General features: G+C 47.0%; 1 long non-coding RNA gene across 1 annotated transcript in view; it reads right to left on the reverse strand.

The window, feature by feature from the left end:
- Positions 1-561: 561 nt before the first annotated feature.
- Positions 562-15125, reverse strand: part of LOC109290649 — a 21777-nt gene continuing 7213 nt past the window's right edge. Inside the window, exons 2-3 of the long non-coding RNA XR_002095642.1 lie at positions 10438-10441; positions 562-670 (exon numbers count right to left, since the gene is read on the reverse strand). This is a non-coding gene — a long non-coding RNA (uncharacterized LOC109290649). The remainder of the gene's footprint in view (positions 671-10437; positions 10442-15125) is intronic.

Below are 15125 nucleotides of genomic sequence, written 5' to 3' on the forward strand. Positions count from 1 at the left end.
CCTGCTTTACGCATTAGAGGTGTGTATAGAAGTGGGTTTTTTCATCATTAAAAGTGCTGTGACTTAACAAAAGTGCATGTCTTTACAGCACTTTAAAAATGGGGACAGTGCATTAGCACCTTACAGCGCTTTAAATAACTTCTGTACGCTGGTCAGGTTTCTGGTGATTTCACCAGTATCCCATAGGCTTTGTGAGCTGCTGTCAGGCCCCGTGGCAGATGGGGAGGGCTCAGTGAAAGGGACATGCTGAGGGCAAAAGGGCAGCACACACATGCACACCGTCATGCATGCACGCACATACACATGTGCACATGCACACATACGCATGCATGCCCACATATGTGCACACCTGTGCACACACACATGCACACACGCTGAGATCCTGCATAGAGCCAGGCTGTCAGTGTGGATGAGAGCTGCCTTTTACACTGACCTGCTGCTGTCCGCAGTCTCCTGCAGCTCTGGGAGGCTGCAGAGCACCCCCTGCCTCCTAGCCTGGAAAGTGCAGCGAGGCTCAGAGCACTCCCCAGCCCCCCACACACACCCCCGCCCCATGCCCCCAAACACTACACTTCTGTCTTGTCTAAGAGTGCTGTAACTGTATAGTGCTATTAAAAAGTGCTCTAAATTACAGCACTGTAAAACATACACAGAGCACTTCTGTATGCACCTTAGTTTCCCTACCTGTACTTTTACTTTGAGATGACAGGTGCTACATACAGCAATAGAATAGTTTAATAAAAAGGGGAAGAACAGCACAAGGCAAGAAAACGTATATTTCAATATGATGATTGGAGGGCCTATGAAAAGAAAGAAATCAAAAGGCTTCCTATCTTCCCATAGAATGTTTAGTATGAACCACATTTTACAAATCAGGAGCTAGACCACGGCAATGCGCTAAACCAGTGTAGGGTTAGACATAGCTTCTGAGCAGTACATTGGGAGTGATACCACACCCTCTCACTAAGCAGAAATACTGTTTCGTTATGCATTCAACAAAGAAAGGGTACCAGTAACTATTCCTTTTGAAATGTATTCATTTCATTAAGTTGAAATGATTAGCACTCTGCCTCGATAATGCTGCATAATTGGCTTGATTTTTATTATTCTCTTGTAAACAGCAATGTATATAATTAATAACTTTAAACCATCTTACTTTCATTGTTGCTAATCGCATTCAAGCCGTCTTATGCTTAAGTCCAATTAGCTGCAAATAAAGGGAATCTACATCTGTGAAGAATCCTTTGTGCACTGGGAGGAAAAAGTTGTGCCTAGATCTCACTGGGGCTGTGACAGAATCTGGGAAGCACCAACTGACAGCTGACATCCACCTCCTAGCCTTGGCTTGTCTCTAGAAAAAGGAACCAGAAAATAGGCACAGCATCATGCAGTAAGGCAGGGGGTGGGGGGGGGCTGCTTTAGGTGTCCCTGGTGTAACTCTAGGGGCCAAATACATTACTTTGAATCTCAGTAAAAAGCTAAGCAAATAAGCTGCCAGGGTTCATCTGAATACTGCTCAATGCTGTAATTCTGAAATAGCATGAGAAATTTCTTTCCAGTATTAATTACCCAGATAAGGTCCTCCATCTGCTCTAAGCTTTTCTTCCACTGAATCATAGAATCATAGAAAATTATGGTTGGAAGGGACCTCAGGAAGTCATCTAGTCCAGCACCCTGCTCAAAGCAGGACCATCCCCAACTAGATCATTCCTGCCAGGTCTTAAAAACCTCCAAGGATGGAGATTCCACCACCTCTCTAGATAACCTGTTCCAGTGCTTCACCACCCTCCTAATGAGAGAGTTTTTTCTAATATACAATATCCAAGCTAAACCCCCCTTGTTTGCTCCTTGTTGTGTCATCTGCCACCACTGAGAACAATCTAGCTCCATCCTCTCACCCTTCGGCTGATTAAAGGCTGCTATCAAATCTCCCTGTCTTCTCTTCTGCAGACTAAATAAGCCCAGTTCCCCCAGCCTCTCCTCACAAATCATGTGTCCCAGTCTCCAAACCATTTTCATTGCTTTCTGCTGGACTCCTCCAGCTTGTCCACATCCTTTCTATAGTGGGGGGCCAAGACTGGAAATGGTACTCCAGATGTGACCTCACCAGTGCTGAATAGAGCAGAATAAATACTTCCCTCCATCTGCTGGCAGGGCTCCTACTAATGAAGCCCAGTATGCTGTTAGTCTTCTTTGCAATAAGGGCACACTGTTGACTCATATCCAGCTTATTGTCCACTGTAACCCCCAGGTCCTTTTCCGCAGAGCTGCTGCTTAGCCAGTTGGTCCCAAGCTTTCAGCGGTCCATGGGACTCTTCCATCCTAAGTACAGGACTTAGTACTTGTCCTTGTTGAACCTCATCAGATTTCTTTTGGCCCAATCCTCCAATTTGTCTAGGTGAGGAGTTTTCAACCTTTTTAAACAAGTGTATCCCTTCTGCCTCAAGTGTCAGCTTATGTACCCCTTTATATTTTTCTCTTGTTTTTAAGCAGGGGAGGGCAGATTGAGGCCCCTGTGGTGAGGGAGGGAGTGGAGCTGGGGCTAGGGCAGGGGCAGGGGCAGGGGTAGGCACAGCACAGCTGGGGTGGAGTATGGGACAGAGCCACAAGAGCAGCTTGCCTGGGGGGGTTGGGAGGCAGCTCCCATCACTGCACAAACCCCAGCGGAGGCCCAGGGGCCATGTGCCCCCCAGATCTGTGTGCAGGGTGGAGGCAGCTGCTGCTGCTGGAGGCTGGACTCTGCACCGCAATGCTGCTGCCCCAAGAGCTGCACAATGCCATATGCCTATTGCTGCCAGGCAGGCAGGGGACAGACACATACACACACAAAGATGCAGACACACACGCAGATGCATGCACACCCACACACACAGATGCAGAAATACAGACAGACACCACCCCCCAGGGGTAAGTGGGGGGGCGCAGATCGAGAATGGGGGGGTGGGAGTGTGTATCTGTGCCTGTTCCTAGGACCAAGGCCAGGGGGGACAAGGGCAGCAATGCCCCTCTGTGGGCTGCGCACACACCGCCCAGATGGCTGGACGTTGGGGGCTCGAATGTGGCACCCGCCACCACCACCATCACTGCCCCAGGCCACTTTCTCATAGTCGGTCACCCATTCAGCTCTGTAGGCTGCTGACAGGCCTTGCACCCAGCCAATCACATGTCTCCTGTCACCAGCCCATGGAGCTGCACATGCAACCTGCTGTGAGAAAGCGGCACAGGGCAGTGATGGTGGTGGCAGCAGCTGCCATGTTTGAGCCCCAGGCTGTCTGGCCACCCAGGCAGCATGTGTGCAGCTCACAGAGGGGCACCACTGTCCTCGCCCCCCTAGCCCTGCTCCTGGGAGCAGGCATGGAGAGCAAGCTGGGGTGGGGGTGGTGAGGCACTGCGGTGTACCGTGTGGGGCCAGCAGTGCCCAGCATGCCCCTCCCCCAGGTAAGAAGCAAAGTATGGGAATGTGCCAGGGGAGATGCTGCCGCAGTGCCCTGAGGCGCACTCCATCCCCGCCTGTGCATACCCCCTACAGCCTTTCTAAGTACTCCCTGGTCTAGGTCACTGTGGGCATATTTACATGAGATACTTTATTTGAGATTAGAGCTAATTACTGAGCAGTAAGTGTCACCATCTACATGTGCAGATGCTTATTGCACATGAATTTGCTCTAATCCCGAGGAAATTTTCTACCTGTAAATACAGGTAGCAAATTTACTCTAGATTATCAGTAGCACATGTGTAGACAGCTGACTGGGAGCAAATGCTCCCAGTCAGCCAGGCAGCAGGGAGTGGGAGATTATTCCCTGCTGCTGGGGTGGACTACGCCACCAGAGCCCAGGTGGGGGCTATGTCCCCCTGCCCTGGAAGCAGGGAGCTCTCAGCCCATTTCATGATTGGTGAGCAGGGGCTGGGAGATCCTTATGTCCCAGCCCTATGGATAAGAATCAGCCCTTATAGATAAGAATCTCCCAGCCCCATGACTATGGGGCTCAGGCTGGGAGATAAGGATCTTCCAGCTCCAGCCCCCTGATTGGGGGGCTCAGGCTGAGAGATAAGTATCTCCCAGTCTGAGCCCCTCAACTGTGGGGCTCAGGCTGGGAGATAAGGATCTCTCAGCCCTGGCCCTACGATCACAGAGCAGGGGCTGGGAGCTCCCTGCTGCCAGGGCAGGGGGACATTGTTCCTGCCTGGGTGCTAGTGGCAGACTCCGCCCCAGCAGCAGGCAGCTCCTGGGGGCAGGGAGCAACGTCCCAGCCCCCAGCAAGAAACAGCTGTCTCCTGATCCTGTGCTCCCTGCTAGTACCCAAGGGGAGCTGCTGCAGGGGCCAGGTGCAGTCCTGCAGAGAGCAGAAGCAGTCTGCTGCTAGGAGCAGCAAATCTGCTCCTGCTTTCCTGCATGTGTAGGCTCATGCCCTGGAGAGCTTACTCTAGAGTACTTCAAAGTAAACTGCTTCCAAATTATTTTCACATGTAGAAACATCCTGTGAAACCTAGCCCTACTCTCCAGCATATCTACTATTCCTCCCAGCTTGATAGGACCAACCCCTGAGGTACTCCACTTGAGACCAGCTGCCATTGATCACTACCCATTGAGTCCAATGATCCAGCCAGCTTTCTATCCATCTTACAGTCCATTCATCCAACCCATACTTCCTCAGCTTGCTTGCAAGAATGCCATGGGAGACTGTACCAAAGGCCTTACTAAAATCAGGGTATATCATGTCCACTGGCTTTCGTTGCATCCACAGAGCCAGTTATCTCATCATAGAAGACACTCAGGTTGATCAATAGTATGGATTGGGTTACTTGTCTGGCAGCTGGGGGCCATATCCACAGTTTGCATGCCGTAGACTGATCCTCTTATTGAGATATCACTGGTGCTTTGGTTCCGGATTCAGTTCCTTCCACTTCCGCTATGACTGCACTGTAGTCCAGGGTGTGTGTATATGTGCAACTGGGAAATTTGTTTGCCCTCAAACATATACTTATTTGTATTTTCAACCTGCACTTGTTTGCATGGTTCAGGGTATGGGGTAAAGCCTCAGCTGTGTTTTTTCTTGGGGTGGAACCTACCACTTTTCAGAGAGAGGTTCAGCAATATTATACAACTGCTGATCATCCTTTAATGCCCATCCAAGAGACCCTCTCCAACAAAATAAACAGCTCTATGCGCATCTTGACAGGTTTATTCCCAGCCAAAGAAAGATGGGATACACCTCCAGTTACACATGGGTGACTGCAGAGCTGATAAGGATAAAGTAACTCAGGAAAGGGTTTGCTGTAGAGATACTGGCATTTGAGCCAGGCTAACCTGAGTTCTCAAACCTGCATGTTAATAGCCTGAACTATGTAGTGCAGACATAACCTCCGGATGACTACACAAATCACAGAAGACTGTGTTTTTTCAAAATAAATTGACTTCTATTTAATGATCAGATCTTGAAAAGAGCTCCCAAGTGGGAGCTGAGTTTAGTTCCTTTAGAAAATAGAGTCTAAAGTGCAGTATTTAAGGCCAAGTTTTTTAAGTGCTCAAATCTCGGTGCTTCATTAGTCCTAATGCAACACAGGGATGACACTGCTCCCTTATAATTGATTTACGTTATAAACAAAAGGCAACAGATTGCAGTCCACAGGGTCTGAGATCCTATGGTGAGTGAGAAGTTATAGATGCACAGGAGTCAAAATGTATGGAATAAATAGGAACAAGACTGAACAGCTCCCAAGATCTGCATTTCTGTCAGCATGTACGAGGCACTAGGCCCTCTGGAATCTTGATCCTCCTACAGACAGGACTGAATAAGCATTGGCAATAGTAAAAGTGTTAGAGGTGGGTATTATTTGCAGTTCAGAGCTGAGAAAAGATGAAGCATGTAGCAACTGCCCAAAGGTAAGCGGAATTGAGCTGATACAATTGTACTATTGGCCTCATGGCTGAATGCTCTTTGCAAATGAATAGTGTTTTTCCTTTCTTCACTTGGAATCATTCACATGCCTGGAGGTGCAAGTTAATGCTTTGCATCATGGGAGAATCAAATGACACAGCTCAGCCCATACAGAAGCTTTCCTACAATCCCAGCTTGGAAGCTAAATTGTCAGCAGCCTGAAAGACTTGCTCTCAAATAAAATTAAATCCTGTAGAGTTGTTTATGCAAGCTATTTTGGGGAGTTAAATAAGCCTTGCACTAAGTCTTTGGATGACATAGTTCCTCTTCCTTTAAACCTGCATTTCCATCTACTATTCTTAAGCTTTATTGGTTACTAACCTCCAGCACCCCTACCTCTCACTCTTCCAGCAGCTCTCTTTAAACACAAATTTTCCAGCAACTCCCCTTCTGTTTCTTTGCCAGTGGAGCCTAATAGCCTTCCTCTCCTGAACTATATCCCTTTGAGTAGGCTTGCACTGCAGTCAGTATTGTGACCAGGTAGTGGTAGACATACCCAAACTGGTTTTAGTTTAGCAGGGGCATCAGTAATAGTGTACCAGCTACAAAACCAAGGAGCAGCCAGGCTGTGGCTAACAGCCTGAGTGTGTATACCCTGCCTCTCACCATGGGCTAAAAAGCCCACCTGAGTTTTGCTGCCATGGAACATTTGTGCTGCTAACAACGCCTGCCCTAGCCTGAAGCTGACTTGGGTAGATCTCTGTGAGCTGCAGTCACTGAAATGCTTTTTGTGTTGGCTTTAAGTGAGACAAGGTAGACTTCGAGTGCTGAGTGCCATTATTCCCCTTGATGTCAGTAGGAACTGGGAGTGCTTGGCTCTTGAGCAAGTGGCACTCATCACCTCCCTAGACCAGGCTTATGTTCACAAACAACCAGGGAGATGAATGGTTTCTATTAATAATCCTGGCTGTTCCTATTATTCTAACACTCATGCTATCAATGGAAGAAGCCAGATGGGAAGGTCAATCTGTGGATGGATTTTACCGTTCTTTTCACCTAGGCCTGACGTTTCCATCTGACTTTAAACAGAGTGAGCATAGGCACTGTCTTTATAGACTATGGAACCTTTGCTTGTTAGAATGAAAGCAGAATGCTGGATGCAACCGGGCTGATTTGATTCTGAAAGCCCTTGCTTCTGTATGAGGAGTATTACTGGATGCCCTAGAAAATGGAGCTATTGCCTGCCCTGTCACTCCTTGCTCCCTATCAGCCAGGGAAGGAAAAATATGAGGAGTCCAAACCCCGCCCCCCCAAACTATTCTTAAATGTTGATGTTGCCCTTAAAAATGGCTAAACTTCATTGCCTTTGTCTCATTCCTCTCAACCAACCCCTCCCTCTGTCCTTCTTGCTCTTGCAATTTGATTAATCCATTAGGATTAATCTCTCTTTAACTCCTTGATTAGCTGCACTTTAAAACTCCATTTGTTTTCCTTTTACATCAAGCCAGAGCCAAAAAAGAGACCAATTTAGAGCTATACTGATTTACTGCAATTTCTGAAAATCAGCGCAAACGCTGGGAAGGCGTGATCAGCATTTCAATTCCACCTTGGCAATCTGCAAAACTCTTGCTTGAGCAACAGACAGCTTTGGAAACTACCAAAAAAGCATAAGATAGGAAACGATAGCAAGAGAACTCTAGTTGCTGTGGCGGCACAAATACCAACCACTGAGACTCATCCTGCATCCTTACTCATGCCAACAATAAAAATAACCAGCTTTTGATAAAAGTCAATCTCATTACCCCTATTTACAAGATGGTAAAACTGAGGCACAGAGGCTAAGTGATTTCCCCAAGGTAAAGCCAGAGGCAAGTCCCAGAGCCACACTGGATAAAGCTCCTAGATCCCCTGAGTCCTAGGACAGTGCACTATCCACTAGGCCATGCCACTTCTTTCATGGTAGAGGTATGTACTTGTTTGAACAGTGTCAGTGGCATTACTTGCAAGCCAGGCCTGCACCATCAGGGTGGTTTGGTTGATCAAATTCTGATTTATACTGTTGAGGCCCAGTCCTGGCTCAGACCCTTTCATTCCTTGTTGCAGAACATTTAATTCTATTAGAAAGTTAGTTCATTTTAATAGCAAATTGTTCTAATCCTGCCCAGAGAGCACTTACAACTGCTTTTGTTTTCCTCCACATGGATGCTATAAATGGTGAATGTGCCTATTAATATTTTAAAATAAGTTAACATATGACCAGTGTGGGGCTTTTAGCAACCTGTTGTCCCTGTGAATTCTGCTCCCCGACCCTGGCCATGTGGTCTTTGGAAAAGAAACTGCATGGAGAAGTTGGCCAGAGCCAGAAGCTGGCTGTGCCATCACAGAAAGCAGTTCAAACAGCTTGTGTGCTATATTAGGAGCTCTTTAGGGCAGGCTTTTTCTATGTGTAAACACAGAGCAATCGGTCCCTTTCTCAGTTGGCCCCTAAATGCCACCCTAATAAACATGATTGATAACAATTGTTTGTACCCTTGTTCCATATTGCACTCTGTCCAATAGTAGAGATGCTAAAAACCCACCCAAAGTGGGTCTGTACCACCCCCATTCACCATGGTGAAACATGCCCTGCCCACTTGCTTCTGCTCTCAGAGCCAGCTCCCAAAAATGAGGCGAAACTGCTGCCTCCGAGAGGTGCTGAACACTCACACAGCACCACACGTAGGCTCCTTTCTCAAGCATACTTACCGGCACGTGGTCAGGGCCGTTCTAAGGCAGTGATGTTGCCTCATTTCTGGGAGCTGGCACATACAGGGCACGAGCAAGTGGGTGGCATTTGCTTCACTAGTAAGCTGGTGTAGACATGCCCATACAAAAACAAAAATAAGGAACTGATGAGCAAACAGCAACGTGTTCTGTCAAACTGTCTGTGGGTGGTTTGAATAAAGTCCCTGTAACTAGAGGTTCTTGTCTTCTGTCAATAGTTTTATGAATTAACAACTGATGCAAACAGTGACCTCTAAATCTCAATGTAGGAAGGTAGCAAATGGGAAATGGGGGCACAGGGGCTAATGATGACTGGCCTGAGGTTGCACAATGATATTCAGAACTTCAGGGAGTGGAAGTTGGGTCTAATGACTCTGTCTTGCACACTTAGGATTGACCATGCTTGCTTTTCCTCTTCCCAACCTTTCCTCCCACCTAGATTTATTTTCTTTCTTTTTAAGCCATCGATCTAACCCTGAAATATTAGGGAAACTTGTGGATTTTTAATACCTTCCATCTTATGGCTGTTCAAACCCCCAAAATATTACTGAAGTAAAAGAAGATAATTAAAGTTTTCAAAGGCACTGAGCTCCTATAGCTCCAAATGAATCCAACAGGGCTTGCACCATTTCTAAAAGTTTCAAGGGAAACCTGAAAGCTTTGGTCTCTTCTAAGGTGTTCTGTTGTACCTGAGACCTTGAAGATAGCCCCTGTTGTTTTTAATTGTAATGTCTTTTGATCTGAAAGTGCTCACCTCCAGTTTGGTATCTCAGCTGCAACATGCAGCTGCAGAGCTGCCTGTTTAAGGGTAGTTGCTTTCCTAGGAAGAGTCCAAGGGTGAAGCAGAGAGATCCAAGCCAAGTGGAAGCAGGTGGGCCCCTTGCACATGCCAGGGCTGGATAATTGGAGAAAGCCTGCCTGAAGAAACAGCCCCATGTGAATGGTTCACAAGTGGTTTTGGTCTCTGTCCCCTCTGGGGCACTGGTGGTAAAAAGAATCAATGCCCTACCGTGGCAGTGGAACAGTTAAACATGCAGTGGGCCAAGTCACTGACAGCAGTACTGACAAGAACAGCAATTCCCTATTGATTTGGGGGTTGTTTTATTTAAACTGTGAAGCAGTTGATTACGGTTCATTTCATCTGATTAGTAAGGTATAGATTATTGCCTTGCTAAACTGGCTGTTCCAGAGCTCGAGTCTCAGTTTATTTATGCAATCATTAAATTTTAAGCCAATTAATACTTAACATTGACTGGCAACAATAACTACTCAATTTATTCTATGGTCAGCTCCTTTGGAAGTAAGTTAATATTTTTAAGTTCCAGGGGCTTGTGGTAGCAATTTATACAGTGCACTCTGCCTGTTTAGCACTTATTGGGTGTTAATGACTGCCTCGTGATGACAAAGCTAAATAGGTAAGAAAATTGCTGGTAGTGTGGGAGATGTGCCATTGTTTTGCATTTCCAGACTGTGGATGTATTTAGAGACTCCACGCAGGGATGTTAATTTTTTTTATTAGTAGGTAAGTTTCTCTGTGGTAAACACCAGCTTGTGCCAGCAGCCTGCCCCAGTTTCTGACAGGATTTGTAGCTGATTTCAGATCAGTTATCTCCTTCTCTTGCTCCAGAGATCCCAAATAAGAAACAGTAACTGGAGCTGGATGGAAACATTTAGAGGACATTTTTGTTTTGTTTTGTTTTGTTATAGTCAAGAAGTGTTGGCCTAACAAAACTGAAGCCTTTTATGGGAATGTACATTCCAGTTTTCACAAAGGTGGACTTTCTGATCCATTCACCCACCTCAACATAGCCACTAGCCCAGTGCATAAAGCACTTGTCTGGGATGTGGGAGGTAAGTCCCTCTGACCTGTATGGAGCAAGGGCTTGAACTTGGGGGTGTAATGTGCTCTGGCCACTGGGCTATTAGTTAAGCTGCAGTAGGTGAAGGTGTCTCTCTCTCTCATTTCTTTTTTTCATTTTAGAAAGTCTTGGCATCAAGCTGCTATGGCACAAGAACATTTTCAAACTCTTTGTGGGACAGGAAAATGGTTTTCTGCTCAGCTTAATAATAACACTTGGCATTTCTGTCATTCGCCTTGCCAAAGGATCTCAAAGTGTTTTATACGCGACATTGATTTTTGCACTGTAGTATGGTTCAGGGCCTCATTACATTTGAACTGTAAAGACCAAGAGTGAGAGCGGCAAAATGTTTTGCCTAAGGTCAGGCAGCAGTACAATGGCCAAAAATAGAATACAAATTTCCCGCGTGCCCAGTCCAGTGAACGAGATTCTGTTGCTTCTCACTAAGTAAATTTTCCCATGCCTCTGTGATGCAGTCACATATTATCCATCCTACTGCAGGGACAGAGAAACTAAGGTACAGAGAAATGAAGGGACTTATCCAGTGTCAAAGGCCAAGGTTATGGCAAGGACAGGGCATGCACTTATATCTTGATGCCCACTCCTGTGTAACCATAACATAATGTTTTGAACAAACTGGGGAAGCAGCTTTACAACATCTACTGTTATAGAAAAGAGTAAAACAAATGTGGATGTTTTTTCCCTGATAACCCTGAAGTTGGAAATAGACAGACTAGAAGGAAGCAAAATCACTTCTAAGCCATGTCAAGGGTTTTTGCTAACTAGGCAGCATCTCTAGCAGTGAGTTCTTTTACTTTTGGGGTGATATAAAAATAAAATGCAATAGGGGAAAGCTCTCAAGAAATCTGTATGAATAAATTGTCCAAACATTTTTATAACCTGAAGTTTAAAAACCTTCCCATTGAGGCACCGTTTAGGAGGAAAAGTGACTTACGATTTCATAGCTATAGAGCAAGATTTTCTGAAATTGCCATGATATGAGAAAATGTCTTTTAAAGTGGCTCCCAGATGGTGGGGGGGAAATCATACTACTTGAATTCTGCTCAGATAAATTGAAGCTAAAGGGAGTTTAAACGTTTTATAGGTTCTCCCTCTCACCACCTGCTACTGAACTGACACAAGAGGAGTCATCAAAGACAGCTAGCATGATCCTTATGGTGTACTGCCTGAAAAGAGGTTTGGGAAAGAAGCTTATTTGAAACCGAGTATCAGATAGCAATTAACCCTGAAAAATCCCAATCCTTGACCAGATACAGTTTACATTCTATGTTAACTTGAAGGCAAAGGCTGCTGTGTCTTACTGAGGATGGAGAGCGGGTGCCAAGATTTCTTTAGCTGTGCCATGCGGAATACCCTAGTGGTGCTTTTTCTGAGTCTAGGGGCACTTGTACACATGGTGGTCATCATGAGGTACACGTGATGAAAATGTAATTTGTATGGCTTAATGGCATCACACATTACATGTGCACCAGTTTGGGGAGTTTTAAATGAGTTTGCATTGTTACAAACTAAACTATATGTGGATGCAGGTGAATTTGCAATGTTGCAAAATGTAACAATACAGCTTTCAGCTTCTCAGCCACAGGAGAGGTGGGCAGGCTCTGCAGGAAAAATGGATCAAGCCCCTCATTGCTTCTGCCTTCAGCAGGCACCTGCCTGAAGGCAGAAGTGCTGAGGGACCCAATTCTTTTTTTGCAGAGCCTGCCTGCCTCTCCACAGCCACGGGGTGAGCTGCTGGGGTGCTGAGCAGCCCCTGAACTGTGGGAGGCCCTGGTCCTTCCCTCCGCAGTGGTGGGGCCACCCAGGTGGGCTGCTAGTGGGTTGGGGGCTGCCCCAGCTTGGAGGCAGCACCCGGCTGGTTCCAACTCTTCCTTGAGCCTGCCAGGGCTTCCAGCACCTATGCACTGTCCCCACTGCCTTCCCACTGCCTGGGATCACCCAGGAATGGGCTGGTTTGCTCCTGGAGCAGCACAAGGAAGAAGCAGGAGAGAAGCTGGGTGTGCTGGTGGCTGGAGAAGGTAGTGAGCATGCTGGAAGTCCAGGAAGGCTCAGTGAAGCTTGGGCTTGGTGGGCTTCCAGGGCCCCATTCACCATCCCTGTCGCCTTCTCTGGCCGCCAGCATACCCAGCTGTATGCAGGCTCTACAAAAAAAAAAAAAAAATCAGGCTTCTCACTGCTTCTACCTTCAGCCTGGTGCCTGCTGAAGGCAACAAGGGGCCAGATCCCTTTTTTTTTTCCAGCAGAGACATCCCACAGCCAGGGGGCAAATTGCTGGTGGGCTGAGTGGTCCCTAAGCTGCAGGGGGCCCTGGTTCTTCCCTCTGCAGTGGCGGTGCCTTCCAGGGCTGCCTGAGTGGGTGGCTAGTGGGCCAGAAGCTGCCCCAGCTCAGAGGCAACACCTGGCCCAATCCAAATCTTCCCTGAGCCTGCCCGTTGTCGTAACATGATGGAAAAATTGAAACAGTGGGTCTCAGTGGGTTTTTAATTGAGACCCACTGTTTCAATTTAGGGGGCATAAAATAAAACTTTAGGTATTATAAAACCCCCATCACATGTACAAGTGCCCTGGCATAATAATTACAAGAGTAATGTAAGTCTCTTGTCTTCACACCTATGGGGATTAAACATTTTGTCTTGGCATCCACTCTGAGAAACTCAGAAGACTACACTGTGAATCTGAACAAATAATGGAAAGGGGGGTTCATTTGAATTTGCATTTTTATTCAGCCATGTCCCTTCTGTGTTTTTCATTAATACTTCAGGGTTCATATATATTGTTCAATATCAGATTCAATAATACAAAGAGTTCTGTACTAATTATACTATTCAATTTCATGCTTAATTACAGCAGTGCTCCCTTTTAGACTGCCTGAAACTGATGAAAAATTCTACCTGGGTTGTGCAAATATGAAGCAACCTCACCCCAGAATTAGAATCAGTCTTGTCATAGACATGAGGCCTTCAACTTAGTAAATGTCTTGCAGCAATGGTCCTAAGATTTGTATCTGTTAGGAGATGAACGTCATGGAGATCCAGAACTTCATTACAAACCTGTTGCCTTAGAGTTACTTAAATGCTATGGCTAAACCCAAATAAAATATACAAATGTGGCTTTACATTGACGTATGTAGCATGGGCTAAATCTGAGCATGGAAAGCAGAAGGCTCAGCCTTTGGGGCGAATTCTGATGTGGATGCAAAGTCTGACCCTCCAGACATGAATATGAGGGTTCTGCTAATGGTATTATGGCAGATCTATGTTTAAGAAAGATTGAAATAAGAAGTGGAGCTATGTGTGAAACATAGCTGCTCAGCTCCTCTACTTTTATAAGAGAAGGGAACATTGTTTTCTCCCTACAGCCTTTGTTTCTCCTCACCTTCCCAAAGGTTGTAACTCTGTCCCTGCCTAAAGAAGAAACAGTTTTTTGGTTAAGTTAGTACATTTACTAGGCCTGTGCAAAGCGGCTAGTATTCACTTCAGATTTGGCCGATTAGGGGGACAGTGATTAGATTCAGTGATTCGAATCACTGTCTCAAATCAACTTGGCAAAATCTGATTTGGAGATTTGGCTGCTGCCAAATCTCAGAATCTCAGAATCAGCCAGGCCCATCCTCCACCACACTGGCAATGGCTACGCCACCCACCCCAGCTCCCAACACTTGTTTAAAAAAAAGCCCTGATTCAGCAGGTGCTGCCGGGCAGGGGGGGACAATCCCTGCCGCCCCCCACTACCGCATGCTGCGTTGGGGGGCTCTGCCACAAGCCCATGCCAGCCCCTCCCTCTGGCTGCCCCACCTGCCGTGGCTCTGGCCCTTTAAGAAAAAAAAAAAAACCTGAAAAACCCCTGCACTCAATGTTCCTGCTGGCGGTGGGCAATCCCCACTGCCCCCCACCATGTGGGAGGCTCTGCACAAGCCCCCCAAAGCCCCAGGGCCACTGCAGGAGCAGTGAGTCCCAGGGCTTTTCTCCATGTTTTTTTTTCTTAAGCGGCTGGAGCTGGCCTGGGTGGGACACCCATGGGGGGGGCTGGAGGAGCAAGGGGAGGGGTTGTGGGGCTCATACAGAACCCCCCATGCAGCATGGGGCAGTGAGGGGCAGCAGGGATCACCTCTGCCCCCCACTCAGCAGCACCTGGTGAGTCAGGGATTATTTTTTAAATGCCAGGAGCTGGGGCAGGCGTGGCAGCCATGGGGAGGGGCTGGGAGAGTGGATGAGGGTCAGAGGGGGGCTGGGGGAGTAGCCACAGGTTGAGGGCTGGCAGGGGTCCCCTCCATGGTCACCTCCCCTATCTCCCCCTCCACCACCCCCTTACTTACCAGCTTGGAGTCAGCTGCAGCTCCCTGCTTTTCTGAAGATTCAGAGAGTTTTGAATTGATTTGGACCTTTTAATTGGTCCCCTGATTCAGTTCAGATTTGGAGATTCAGCCACTGAATCAGGCTGATTCTCCTCTGAATCAAATCACCACCCAAAGCTTTGCACAACCCTAATGATCATGTTGGTTGTAGCAGTAACTGGAAGTCACTGCTGCCCCACTGCTGACACCAAGGGTTGTCCAACCCACTACTCCCTGCTTGTGATGATTTCCATAGTGCCCCAGGCACAG

The sequence above is a fragment of the Gavialis gangeticus genome, unplaced genomic scaffold (assembly GCF_001723915.1).
Source record: "Gavialis gangeticus isolate Ggan-Ray unplaced genomic scaffold, GavGan_comp1, whole genome shotgun sequence".
Taxonomy (NCBI): domain Eukaryota; kingdom Metazoa; phylum Chordata; order Crocodylia; family Gavialidae; genus Gavialis; species Gavialis gangeticus.